The sequence below is a fragment of the Lissotriton vulgaris genome, chromosome 2_1 (genome assembly GCF_964263255.1).
Source record: "Lissotriton vulgaris chromosome 2_1, aLisVul1.2, whole genome shotgun sequence".
Classification (NCBI taxonomy): Eukaryota; Metazoa; Chordata; class Amphibia; order Caudata; family Salamandridae; genus Lissotriton; species Lissotriton vulgaris.
In genome coordinates, this window is record NC_141687.1 from 1,134,077,462 (window position 1) to 1,134,092,838 (window position 15,377).

Sequence of the window (15,377 nt, forward strand, 5' to 3'; positions counted from 1 at the left end):
TACTTCTCCGTTTTTCAGCTCTAGCTGAATAGGCCCCTGAATTTCTGTCACCGAGCCTCTTTTCTGGCTTCTGACTCCAAGGGCCTCTGCCCAGGCTGCCTCTGTACCCGTGAACTCTGACTTACTTCTAGCGCGGCCCCTCGCGCTCAGCTCAGCCTGCTGCCTGCCAAAATTGACTATAACCTTCGAGTTATCTGTTCCGCTCCCCGAAAATACATTCCTGCCTGCTAGCTTCAGTAAACATCCTCCCAGCTGCAGAGCCAGAGGGCTGACCTGTCTCTGTGCAAGTAATTCAAGTAATTCATAGCCCCGTTGCCATGCTCCCATGGAAGGCCCATGCCCCCACGCTTCTCATACAGACACTCAGGCGCTTATACACGCACTCACAGTCAGTATAGAATAGCTTCTGCCCTAGAGACCTTTCCGTCCAGATAGCTTAGTTCCTAAACATCAGATACCAGATATGATAGAAGCACAAGTTGATCTGACATGCCAGACTTCTGTCTCTTTCCGTCAGTGTAAATGTCAAGTCCCCATGCACCCTCTAGTCTCACGTGCATCACACGTCATGCAGCTGCGCGCGCATCCAAGCTTCCGATTTCTGCTGACATTGCAACATTTCTGTTAGTGCCACCCCTTCTGTGACACCTACCTGTGACGTTTCTAGCATACACCTCTAGTTCACGCCTCTTGATTACGCACTTGTAACACGTGTATACTGTTATCTTGTCTTCTCTCAGCTGTTACGCCTCCTGCACTGTTGCTTATGGCATGAATTAAGTATATAAGCTATGTACTGTTAATAAAAAGGAGCGCTCTATCCCTTCTGACACCCCTGTGGTGGTCAGAACATGATATCCTGGCCATGACCATTCCTTTTTAAGGAATAAAACCCCTAAGAACTCTAACACCACGGACTCTGTCTTTTTCTTCCGATCTGAGTTATTATTGATTAAGTACTTACCTGCATAGAAATTAAGAGAGTAAATTAATTATTTACGTCATTTGGCGCCCGAACAGGGACCCCTCCCCCACCTCACGCGCCGGTTGGCGCATTGCAAGCTCTGTCCCCTGCCATCAGTTAGATGGAACCTACGCGTACCGGCAGGATTTCCTGCATCTCCCTCTGACCCACGGAGGTGACGAAGACTGCGATCAGTGCCCAGACGAGGCGGTGAGGAGTGCGGAGGATCCCGACCAGAGCCTAGCCGAAAGAAACAAGGTCCGAGGTGTCAAGAGGCCCACCAGGTTTCCGAAGTTTTCCGAAGTTTCCCGAAGTTTTCCGAAGTTTCGAGTCGAGTCCAGTCGAGTTTTCCAAGGCCTTCTGTTTCCGTGCTTCCCGGTGAGTACCATTGCTGGGACGTATCTAGACGGGTTTGGGTACACAAGTCCGGTCTGCACTGTTTTTAGGCAGTGTATCTGTACTGTTTAGCAGTATATCTAGTATTCCGAATTTCTGAATTTCTGCACTGTTACAGCAGTGTATCTGTACTGTTCAGCAGTACATCCGGTATAGGGGGTAGTCATCTATGTCTCAAATGTCTTTTCATGTGATTAATGTTGTGGTATGAATGTGACCGTTTTATGTGCATTATTGTGTTTTCTTGTATAACCAGTTATATTCAGAATTAAGTATCAAGGATCGCATATTCAGTATCGAGTAGGCAAAATGCCGTTTTTCAACAAGTTAAAGCAGATAGGAACTAGGAAAGGGATACTAGAGGAAGAAATTCCTATCCCCCCAGGGACACTCCAGGTAACTTTATGTATAACAAGCATGGCATAGATGCCATATTGTATCTAGAATTATGGGCCGATTATACGAAACATCTAGACGAGAGACACAGATGGCCAGTTAATGGAACATGGGATGCCGAGTGCATCATGAAGGTAGAAGAGGCATTATGGAAAAAGAAAGCCAGACAATCTCAGAAAGACGCCATAGAATTCTGGCGTAAGGAATCACATAAACGTACTGAAAAAGCACTCCGTAGAGAAGACAGACTTAAAGAATCAGATAAAGCTCAAGAAAACGAATTAGTTACTGAAGGAATCCGAGTAAAAACAGAACAAATAGATCGCATCCGAAATAGCCAAGTAAACGGCATGTATCTTATGGCCGAGGGTACACCTGAGGCCCTATCAGAAATACCGAAAAACTTACCGTCACCATTGGTTCCAACTAAAGTAACTTATAGGGCCACTAAAGATATATTCCTGAATTCCTACCTAGAAGATGTAGCCCCAGCTTACACCAATCTGCCTGTTCGTGCCCTGCCTACTGACAGGGACGGGGGTGGCACTCCACCCCCAGGTCATACCCCGCCAGTACCACGACCGACTTCCCCTGTTCCGCCAGCCCCGCCACTTCCCGCACCTAAAATTGACCTACCGAAACCACGTCTACCAGATCCTACTAAAAGACAAATTCAAATACAGACTCCACACAGAGATGATGCCCAAGCTTCCGCTTCAGGAGGTGCGACCGCGGGTCCTCGGACCCCGCCCCTAGGGCATAGGTTATCCCTAGGGGACTTGCGGAGTCCCACCATGTACAAATCACCCCGTCTTGATATACTCAAAGGACAACTTACAGTTTGCAAATATGATCCAGTACCCGGAAAAGAGGATAGAATGATGATGGCATCATTACGGTTACGTGCCGCTACTGATTTTCTGTTAATGTTCCCAGGTATGAAAGAGCACCTAGACAGAATCTACCGGTTTATACAGACTGGAAAAGATCCCGAAAGCATTAAAGATGCCTTGGAGCATCAGAAAGTTGACACTCAAGCATATATATTACGTTTCTTCATAAATTGCCTAATAAGAGAACGAGACAGGCCTGAGACAGATCAGGATGAAATAGAGGCACTCCACAAGTGGGGTCAAAATATATCGGAAGGAAAACATGACAGACAGAATTGCATAGCTAGCATGTACAAGAAAATAAGAAAGACAGTAATAGAGATACACGAAAAAGAGAAAGACAAAGCTCCCTCCGAGGAGGAAGAAGAATCTGAAGAACCAGCAAAAGCTGCAGATACTATAGCATATGTAGGTAAGGGAAATTACCTTAGGAAAGGCATCCGTCCAGAAAGCAAGAGAGTTTTCTTCTCTGCCTTAACAAATCCGAATTCTGCTGAGCATCAGTTCCAGGAAACTGATAAAAGGCTTCGAGATCGAGTTGGGTACCACGTACTCAATTCTATGGATGAACAAGAACTAGCCCGATCAGCTGTATCATGGGCCGAAAATGCAGACATATATAATGATGACACTGTAGCACAGACATTTCTGAACCTCTCCCCCGACGAACAGAAATTAGCAGGTGTATACATGATTCAGCACCTCCTCATCAAATATAGAAAACATTATTCTGATCCAGGTCCCTTACACGAAACACTAGAAGCGCTACTCATGGATAGATGGAGAGGCTTAAGTACCAAGTTAATACAAATAATTCTAGAACAACGTCGTAGATATGACACGTTCATCAGCTCTGAATATGTTCCCGCCCCGCCCCCAGAAAGGAAAATGTATCACATGCAACGCCTGAGTGGCGTTGAAAGTCAGAACCCCTTACGAGAAGTACACCCAGTTATGGGTACAGATAATACCTTGAAACGTGTATATGTACACACGCCATTGACCAAGCTAGAACTGTTAGAAATGAAGAAACTAGTCCCGTGTCACGATAAAGACCCTGCAGGTTTTCACAGAGAGCTTAAAGACATGTTACTAATGGGGGATTACACATATGATGACATCATGAAAATGTTAAAAGTACTGTTGCCCACGGGTATCTTCGAGAAATTGAAGGAAAAGGAATGGGAGGTAGGGGACACAAAGATTGCATGGGCAGAAATAGAGGACGAAGAAAGAAAACGGGTCCCGGGGGTAGGCCTTGGGGACAAAACTAAAGCATTACCAGGTTTGATAGTACAGGTCCTGCCCAGATTATTGACGACTAGAAAGGAAGATTGGGACGCCATCTCGTCCTGTAAACAAAAACATGATGAAGATACTAGTGACTTCTATTCAAGATTTGAGAAATGTTTTATTATCAATAGTGGCCTCAAACCAAGTAGCGAGTCGTACCCGCATCTTTTTGTATCAAAGTTAGTCGAGAATTCCCTACCGTTAGTTAAAAACCGTGTATACAAGGTCGAGAGTACATGGCAAGCAAATACGCCATCACAGATGTTACAGATGTTACAATATCACCAGAACAGAATTAGAGAAGAACAAGATCAGGAACAGAAACGTATGAAAGACACGAAGATGAAAATGTTAGTAGCACAGACGGTCCCAGCCGACGGTCACAGAAAGGGTACGACCCAGACAAGTCACCCTACAGCTCCCGTTAAAGGGACATGCAATTATTGCAAGCAGCCAGGTCACTACGTACATGAATGCCCAGTTCTGAAACATAACATAGCGACAGGTAAAACTAAAGAAAGACCGCATCCGCCTAGACAAGACCATAACCAGCATCAGTCTTCACAGAATACACAGAATACACAGCCTATGCATGCTTCTTCAGCTCCAGCACAGACAGTAGCGGTACCACAGCCACAGCCCATTGCCGCGTCTCAGCAAGTTTCACAACAGATGTATCAGTATGCCCAGTCCGCTTATCCCGAATATTCACGATACACATGTAACAGCCTAGAGAGGGAAGGTGACTTGCCTCTTATTGAGATTCCTGTAGATCAAGAAGGTCCTTATGTACATAGTCAAGTATTAGGAAAAGACAGAAAGTTTTTAATTGACACAGGGGCAAGTCGCACCACAATCAGCCATGATGAAGTTCCAGGGGCACCCCTCTCAGGCTCACAGAATGTTTCCCTGGGTTTTTCAGGACAGCCCATTGTAAACGAGGTATCCGAACCAGTCCCCCTGGCTGTGGGTCCATTATCACGTGTTACAGACTTGTTACTTACAAAATCATGTCCAGAAAATCTGTTAGGAATTAAAACATTGAAGGCTCTAGGAGCTATAATATGCTGTTCCCCGGAGGGAGTCAGACTCTTTCTACGGGATTTCAAGGGTCATTACGTTTTGCGAGAATTCGATGTCAGATTGAAAAATGTACCAGATTACTTGTGGGCAAAAGGCCCAACTGATGTAGGCTGTATGCACATTACACCATACCGTGTTACACTTAAGGCAGGAGTTGTGTTACCCCGAATCAGACAATACAAGTTACCACCCGATGCTGTAGTGGCTTTACTGAAAATCATTGAAGAGCTCATTGCCCAAGGAGTGGTCGTAGAGACCGACTCCAATGTCTGTAATTCACCCATCATTCCGATTCTTAAACGTACTGATCCCAATGCACCGCCAGTATATCGGCTGGTGATTGATCTTCGAGAATTAAATAAATGCATTATACCACAGTATCCTGTGGTCCCCGATATCTCATCCCTATTGACTGCTATTGATTCAGAAGCAACGTTCTTTACCGTAATTGATCTCAAGAACGCCTTCTTCAGCGTGCCTATTGATCCAGAGAGCCAATATCTCTTCGGATTCAGTTTAAATGGACGCAGCTTCAAATTTTCACGCGCACCTCAAGGATTCACAGAAAGCCCCAGTATCTATAGTCAAGCACTGAAAAGACAACTAGATTGTATTCAAATGCCAGTTAATACCGCTTTACTGCAATACGTCGATGATCTACTGATCACCGCACGAAGTGAGCCCGAATGTGAACAAGCATCACTGACAGTTTTACATTTTCTGGCAGACAAGGGACACAAGGTGTCCCCTTCAAAGTTACAATTCTGTGTTCAGCAAGTTGTGTACTTGGGTCACTTGCTGTCCAAAGTGGGGAGACAGCTCACTCCCGATCGCATTCAGTTAATTGTAAATATGCCGCAACCCCAGACACAAAAGGAAGTGCGGGCCTTCATAGGCCTCACCTCGTACTGCAGACAATGGATTCCCCAGTATGCATTTCTAGCCAAACCACTCATTCAGTTAACAACGCAGGAGGCAGCAACTTCGACTGCCCTCCCTTGGACTCAAGAACATACACAGGCTTTTGAAGAATTAAAGAAAGCTTTATGCCAAGCACCAGTTTTAGCGACACCATGTTACAGCAAACCGTTTACACTTTTTGTTACAGAACGTGATGGTACAGCGTTGTCTGTCCTCACTCAAGATCAAGCAGGTTCACATAAGCCTTGCGCTTATTTTTCTAGTACATTGGATTCAGTCGCTCAGGCACTCCCTGCCTGCTTAAAGTCAGTAGCAGCAACAGCGTTAGCAATAAGACAAAGTGATTCAATTGTTTTAGGTCATCAGTTAACAGTACAAGTTCCACACTCTGTAGAGGTTCTGTTAAACAGAACCCAGACTCAACACCTGACTATAGCACGACTGACAGGTTATGAATTAACGTTATTCCAGCCACACATAGAAATCAGACGCTGCAGTATTCTGAACCCCGCAACACTGTTACCTACAATTATGACAGATCCAGCCCCGCATGATTGCATAGAGGTCATTAATGCAGTAACAAAGCCACGACGAGACTTAACAGATGTCCCGCTGACAAATCCAGACCTGACACTTTATGTGGACGGTTCATGCATGAGAACAAATACAGGAGAATTAGTGGCTGCGTATGCCGTGACCACTGAAACTGAAGTTAAAGAAACACGTCGTATTGACACACTGTCTGCTCAAGCAGCAGAGCTCATCGCTCTGACCCGAGCTTGTATTCTAGCCAAGAACAGAAATGTTAACATATACACAGATTCACGTTATGCATTCGGAGTTGTACACGACTTCGGAGTCCTCTGGCAAGAACGAGGTTTTCTGACCTCTCATGGGGCCAAGATACAACATGGTCCCCTCATTCAAGCACTGTTAGAAGCAATACATTTGCCCTCGGGCATATCAGTCATGAAGTGTAAAGCACATACTAAAGTTACAGATTCTGTTTCCCAGGGTAACGACCTGGCAGACCAGACAGCAAAACATACAGCACTGACTCACACCCAGATTACGGATGTGACAAAGACAATAGTACCGACAAAGTGTATGTCAGTTAGAGATCCCACCCTAGACGTAATCGATATCCAGACACACGCTACTCCAGATGAAATAAAGAAATGGACTGAACTAGGAGGGATTCAGACAGATCAAGGTTGGATGACGAAGGGAAAATGTACATGGTTTCTCCCCGACTCAATGGTTCAAAGCATGATAAATACAGCACATAGTCCTGCACATCTAGGAGAGAAAGCCATGATAGATTGTTTGCAGAATCTCTGGTACAACAAACACTTACGAGCAGCAGCAAAACAGAAAGTGCGTACTTGCATGATCTGTTGTCAGTTCAATCCAGGTAAAAGCGTCCCTGTAGAGCAAGGTGGATTTCATCCTCCCGATCACCCTTTTGAAGTCCTCCAGATGGATTATATCCAGATGGACAGTTGTCGAGGTTTCAAATATGTCCTTGTAGTTGTTTGTGCACTTTCCCGTTGGACAGAAGCTTACCCAGTATCAGATTACACCGCCCCAACCACTGCCAAGCAGCTGGTTCGTGAATTCTTCCCACGGTACGGTTTGCCCTGTGTCGTGTATTCAGATAACGGACAGCCATTCTCATCCGAGTTGATGAAACAGGTTTCCCTTTTGCTAGGATATCAGTGGAAGTTCCACTGTGTCCGGCACCCCGAAGCTGCAGGCCTTGTAGAAAGGCATAACCAGACATTAAAGACCCGACTTGCTAAGATATGTCAGGAGAAAGGGGTCGACTGGATAGTCGCCCTGCCAGTGGCACTATTCTATATGAGGATGGTCGCCCACTCGAGATCAGGGCTATCCCCGTACGAAGTGGTCTTTGGCAGACCACCGAATATGTGAGGGACGCCCATTCCGAAGAAAATCACTGATGTTGATTGTAATATGTTGACAGATTACCTTGCCTCCTTGATGTCTGCACTCCAATCATGTCGTTCACAGGTTGCTGCAGCCTTTCCTGACAACACTGATGTAAAGCCACATGAGGTCCGTCCGGGGGACATAGTTCTCGTCCGGAATTTCGACCGGAAAAGTCCGTTGGAGCCCCGCTGGAAAGCCCCGAAGATCGTCCTCCTTACTACCAGGACCGCCGTCAAGTTGGAAGGAAGAAAGGGGTGGGTCCACACGAGTCATATTAAGCTTTGCAATGAACTGAAAAATGAACTAAAACAAGACTCTGACTCGTCCACCCCCACCAAAGACTGTATCAAAACCAGTGACTTTGAAGTATCCGAACGAGAAAAAACTCCCCAAGAGGAATACCGTATGAAACTCCGATCTAGCAAGTCAGACAGTTTAATTGTTTAAGTCCTCCCCTAGGTGAATCGGTTAAATAGTTTCTGACATGTATCCCCTAGATCGAGATAGAGAGAGAGAGAGACAAGTCAAAAGAAATACATACTGCAAATCACTGCGTAGTCACTGTATAGTGACATTGTTAATAATGTTTTTTCTAAGTGTTCTAATTATTATTGCCAGTATACTACTCCCTATATACTGTCCTATCTTCAAGCATGAACAATCCGTCTACAATGTCTCTGCTGAACATTCTTTCAGTGAGTTACCACAACATGAACTCTCTTACAGACTGGCGCTGCGCAATAACACATTCATTAGTATGTTACACCATTCCCATCAGACGAACAACGCTACAAACTGCTGGATATGTGGCCGACTCCCTCCCTACCAGAATTACAAGGGAGCCCTGCCCCTCTTTCCGTACCCGTTCACTCACAACGGCTCCTGTGGTGCATGGTTTAAGATAATTAATTCCTTAGATCCTGATATTGCTGTTTTCGATGGGAGCTGGGTTTGGGGAAACCTGAACTTAGTTCTGCTCAACGTCTGTTACCCTGATAAAGAGGGACTCCCCACTCGAATAGGAACTGATCTAGAAAATGAAGTATACGGATTAGGTAATTACACAATTAGCCTCATGATCCTTACTGTAGAATCCGAAGCCGCACCAGCTCTGCCTCATATGTCAGTATTACCAGTCACAGGTGAACTATGTGTTAGCAAGAAAGGTTCAGTACACTTAGGTCATAGCAAATGCACTACTGTGGTCGAATTCAGTGATCATGGTAAATCGTCCTTTAAAGCTACTCGTCATTCCTATTTTGTTTGTGGTCATACCGCATACATACGTTTGCCTCCAGATTGGGATGGTACCTGTTATATTGCATTCCTTCTGCCCCCTGTTTTTCTAGCTCCCCCTGATTACCATAGAAATACCAATCTAGTAAAGAATAGACCCAGAAGAGATATCCCACTTGTCGACTACACAGAAACGGCATGGGAACAGTACACTGATTTCAATAAAGGATTCTTTTTCTTTTTAGGACCTGTCCAAAACAGTAAACTAATACGTAGATTAACTAGAACACTTGAAGCTGTAGTACATGAAACTGCCTCCGCCTTAGGTAACTTAACAGAGGAGCAATCTGCTATGCGGGTTGTTGTCCTTCAAAATCGTCTTGTTATTGACGTCATCTTGGCAGATAGAGGTGGAGCCTGTAAGGTCATCGGGTCAAGTTGCTGTGTTTTCATTCCACAAAATGCGCCATCTCTCTATCAAGCTATTACCCGTCTGCATAAAATTGCAAATCAGATACATCAGAATCCAGGCACCTGGACTTGGTCCGGTTGGTTCTGGACAACGTTAACCGCCTGGGGATGGAAGATCCTATCCTTCCTAGGTTTCGGCCTTGTCATAGTATTCAGCTGCTGCCTGTGCCTACAGTGTGGGCCGGCGATATGTGGACTGTGTGCCACATCATGTATTGAACATTCCAGTTTCCTCTCAAATCGTCAAAGAAAGAAAGATGAGCAACTGATGTTGAAAGAACAAACTGATCAATTTATGATGATTAATATATCATGAAGGGTCCGTAGGGAACAAGGAGGGAATGAGGAAATATAAATTTTATGGTCAAGTTATGTTACCTAGCGCGTACCCCACCGTCTCCATGTACGAGTTAAAGTGCATGTAACTTCCCTCCTGTACCAGCAATGAAGACGCAAATACATTTGCGTCCAACGTTAACATGTCCTCTTTCAGATCCACCTTGAATGGATTGAATGGTCCGTTCCTAAGTATGCTATGCCAACGTCTTTTTGTAGTGTACTTCTCCGTTTTTCAGCTCTAGCTGAATAGGCCCCTGAATTTCTGTCACCGAGCCTCTTTTCTGGCTTCTGACTCCAAGGGCCTCTGCCCAGGCTGCCTCTGTACCCGTGAACTCTGACTTACTTCTAGCGCGGCCCCTCGCGCTCAGCTCAGCCTGCTGCCTGCCAAAATTGACTATAACCTTCGAGTTATCTGTTCCGCTCCCCGAAAATACATTCCTGCCTGCTAGCTTCAGTAAACATCCTCCCAGCTGCAGAGCCAGAGGGCTGACCTGTCTCTGTGCAAGTAATTCAAGTAATTCATAGCCCCGTTGCCATGCTCCCATGGAAGGCCCATGCCCCCACGCTTCTCATACAGACACTCAGGCGCTTATACACGCACTCACAGTCAGTATAGAATAGCTTCTGCCCTAGAGACCTTTCCGTCCAGATAGCATAGTTCCTAAACATCAGATACCAGATATGATAGAAGCACAAGTTGATCTGACATGCCAGACTTCTGTCTCTTTCCGTCAGTGTAAATGTCAAGTCCCCATGCACCCTCTAGTCTCACGTGCATCACACGTCATGCAGCTGCGCGTGCATCCAAGCTTCCGATTTCTGCTGACATTGCAACATTTCTGTTAGTGCCACCCCTTCTGTGACACCTACCTGTGACGTTTCTAGCATACACCTCTAGTTCACGCCTCTTGATTACGCACTTGTAACACGTGTATACTGTTATCTTGTCTTCTCTCAGCTGTTACGCCTCCTGCACTGTTGCTTATGGCATGAATTAAGTATATAAGCTATGTACTGTTAATAAAAAGGAGCGCTCTATCCCTTCTGACACCCCTGTGGTGGTCAGAACATGATATCCTGGCCATGACCATTCCTTTTTAAGGAATAAAACCCCTAAGAACTCTAACACCACGGACTCTGTCTTTTTCTTCCGATCTGAGTTATTATTGATTAAGTACTTACCTGCATAGAAATTAAGAGAGTAAATTAATTATTTACGTCAACTTCCAGAAGTACTTTGGGGAGCTGGGGGGTGAAATCTGGCAGACCATCAGTGTTGGCGTCTTCTGTACCAGGGCGGTGTTCCACCGTAAAGTCCATACCCTGTAGGGAGATGGACCAACTCAACAGCTTTGGATTCTCACCCCTCATCTGCATCAACCATATGAGGGGCCTGTGGTTTGTCTGAACCCGGAAGTGAGTCCCAAACAGGTATGGTCTCAGCTTCTTCAGAGGCCAGACCACAGCAAATGCCTCACACTCAATAGCACTACACCTCTGTTCCCGTGGAAGTAACCTTCAACTGATAAAGGCTACGGGTTGATCTAGGCCATTCTCATTCATCTGTGACAAAACAGCCCCCACACCATGCTCTGAAGCGTCTGTCTGGACAATTAACTCTCTTGAGAAGTTGGGTGCCAGGAGCACGGGCGCCATGCACATGGCAGCTTTCAGGGCCTCAAAGGCTTTCTGACAGGTGTCAGTCCAAATCACTTTCTTGGGCTGCTTCCTGGAAGTCAACTCTGTCAAGGGTGCAACAATGTTGCCATTCCCCTAGAAAACCTCCTGTAATACCCTGTGAGTCCTAAAAAGGCTCTCACCTCTGTCTGTGTTTTGGGTGGCTTCCAAGCCAGGATGGTTTCAATCTTGGTTTGTAGGGGCGCCACCTGGCTGCTCCCAACTTGGTGTCCCAAGTACACCACAGAACCCTGCCTGATCTGGCACTTACTTGCCTTGATCGTGAGGCCTTCTCTCTGCAGTGCCAGCAACGCTTCCCAGAGGTGGCGCAGATGTTCCTCCCAACTGACACTGAACACTGCGATGTCATCCAGGAGGCGGCACTGAATTCCTCCAGCTAAACCAACTCCTGGTTGACCAACCTTTGAAAGGTGGCAGGGGCATTCTTCATCCCAAAAGGCATACCCTGGAACTGGAAATGCCCATCTGGTGTGGAGAATGCTGACCTCTCCTTTGCCCCATCAGTCAAGGTGATCTGCCAGTACCCAGATGTTAAATCAAACGTGCTGAGGTACCGTGTAGCCCCTAGCCAATCAATGAGCTCATCAGCTCTGGGGATGGGGTGCGCGTCAGTCTTCGTGACTGAATTGAGCCCTCTGTAGTCCACACAGAACCGGAGTTCGGGTGTGGTACCTGGCGCTGCAGCCTTCGGGGCCAAGACCACTGGGCTGGCCCAAGGACTGCTAGGTGACTCAATCATCCAAAGTGCAAGCATCTTTGAGACCTCCTCTTTAATGCAAACCCTCACCTTGTCAGTTAACCTGTAAAACGTGCGCTTTACAGGTAAGCTGTCTCCTGTGTCCACATCATGGACGCACCAATCTGTGACACCAGGAACCAGGGAAAACAGATCTGAAAACTGTCCCAGCAACTGGCGGCAGTCATTCTGTTGCTTAGGGGTCAGGGTGGAAGAGAGGTTAACACCATCCACTGACCCATCTTGCTCTGAGGCTGACAGGAGGTCAGGAAGAGGCTCAGTGTCCTCCTCCATCCCAGCATCTGTTGCCAAGAGCATGCCCACTTCAGACCTCTCTAAGTGGGGCTTAAGGCGGTTGACATGTAGGACCCTCAAGGGGTTCCTAGGAGACCGCAAGTCCACCAAGTAGGTAACTGGACTTTTGCGCTCCACACCCTCAAACGGTCCGGTCCACTTATCTTGGATCGCACAGGGCTCCACTGGGGCCATGACCCACACCTTCTGTCAAGCCTAAAGCTCTACCAGAGTGGCATTCTGGTCATACCAGCGCCTCATCTCCTCCTGGCTGGCCTCCAGATTCGCCTGAGCGAGTTCACTGAAGCGCCTGGTCTGGTTCCTGAAGGCCAGCATGTAGCTATATACATCCTGGGGAGGTTTCCTGGGAGATTGCTCCCAGTCTTCCTTAACCAGACTCAGAGGTCCTCTGACTGGGTGTCCATAGAGAAACTCAAAGGGACTGAACCCTAGAGATTTCTGTGGCACCTCACGGTATGCAAAGAGTAGGCACGGTAAGAGGACATCCCACTCGCGCCCCATTGGTTCTTCAAGAAACATTATCATGCCCTTCATGGTCCGGTTGAACCTTTCAACCAGTCCATTTCCTTGGGGGTGGTAAGGAGTGGTGAACTTGTAAGTTACACCGAACTCCTGCCACAGGGACTTCATATACTTGGAAATGAAGTTAGTGTCCCGGTCAGACACTACCTCGCGAGGGAATCCCACTCAGGAGAAAATACCCATCAGTGCTCGTCCCACCACAGGAGCCGTCACTGTCCTCAGAGGTATGGCTTCCGGGTACCAGGTGGCATGGTTCACCAAGACCAGGATGAACCTGTTGCCCATTGCTGTCTTAGCGTCCAGTGACCCCACAATGTCAATCCCCACCCACTCAAAGGGGGTACTAACCACAGGGAATGGCTGGGGAGGAGCCTTGTGCTTCTTCCCACTCTTTCTACTTGCCTGGCAAGTCTGATAAGTCCTGCAATGAGTATCAGAACTCGTGTGCATTTGGGGCCAATGAAAGTGGGTGACAAGCCTCTCAAAGGTCTTGTCCTGCCCCAAATGTCCTGCTAATGGCACATCATGAGCCAGCCCCAGTAGGAAGGTTCTGAACTTCTCGGTACCACCAGCACAAGGGCTGACCCAGGTTCAGCAACCTTAGGCTCACTATACAGGACACCATTCGCCCAGTTGATCCAATGTGATCCTGACTGATCACCTGCTGCCTGGCTTACAGCCTGTTGCCCCAAGCCCACAAGAGAAGGGCACTCTCTCTGCTCCTTGCAGAAGTATTCCCTGGATGGACCTGCTTCTTGTTGCCAATGGGTCAGCTCAGGCAGATCTCCCAGTTCAGCTATCAGTTCCCCGGTAGGCTCCAGGGCATCCCCTTCAGGGTCTACCTCCTCCTGGGCCGTGGGAACTTCGGGGGCCAGTTTCCCCCATTCCTCACCACTTCTCTCTTCGGCAGGTTCCTGGACCTTCCTCTCAGGCTCCAGGCCCTCTTGAGAACCCCTACTGGCTGACATTGACCTAGTGGTCAGTAAGCATGGGCGAATTTTGCGAATCTCGCGTTCGCGAATTTTGCGGATTTGCGAACTCGCAATCCGCAAAATCCGCGAATTCTCGCGAATTTGCGGATTTTTTTTTTTGTGTTTTCGCGGGTTTCTGCCAGTTCGCGAGGGTTTTGTACAATGTCGCAAATTGCGAACTTACCTGTCGGGTCGCAAGTTTCGCGAACTTGTTGTTTCTACGTGTCCAGCCTGTTTGGGACACTCTTCTTCATCACTGCCACTCTCTGTCACCACTGCCACTCTCTGACTACTCATGCCACCCTCTGGCCCACCCATGCCACCCTCTGTTTCATCACAGCACCCTCTGGTTGTCCAGTCAGTGTACATTATTGTGGCAACGCAAGCACACCTTCCCTGCCTCAAGTGACCTGAATTAATTTGGGGCTGATTAATGTGTCACAGAATATTTTTTTAGCTGGCACCTGCTTCCTTAGTGCTTCCTGATTAGTGATCTTTTGCACTTGCTAAGTGCTTTCATTGTTGCAAAATTAGTTACAACACCTGCCCTGCCCCAACTGACAATAATGAATTAGGGGCTGATTAATGGATTTGAACTTCCAGCCTGGCTCCTGCTTGTCTCCCTTAGCTGTAATTCAGGACCTTTGTGGCATATGTGTAACTATTCTGAGGTTCAGAGCAGGGTCACATAATAGTTGCAACTGGCAACTGAACTCTGGAGGGGCCCCTCAGGAAGCACTACAGGAAATGGCTACTAATGATGAGCCTGAACTTTTGAACCTGGTAAGTAGTTTCAGTTTTGCTAAGATCGTATTTCTGCAATTTTGCACTTATTCGCGGGGTGCGAAGTTGTACTGGGAAGCCGCGAACTCACGCGAACAGCGCGAGCAAAATCCGCTGCTCGCGGATTTGCGGATTTTGCGGGAGATTCGCAAATCTCGCGGATTGCGAATTTACCGAAAATCCGCAAAATCCGCGAGCGAAACGGATTTTCCGCCCATGCTTAGTGGTCAGGTACGCCCAGTCTGGCAGTCCAACCATTTCAAGTGAGTTGTTTTCTCCACCTTTTCCCAAGAGGAGCTCTCCAAATCATTTCCTAACAAACAGTCAACAGGCATGGCGGGCCTCAGAGCTACCTGAAGAGTACCAGAGACCCCCCCACTCAAAGGGAACCTGAGCCATTGGACAAT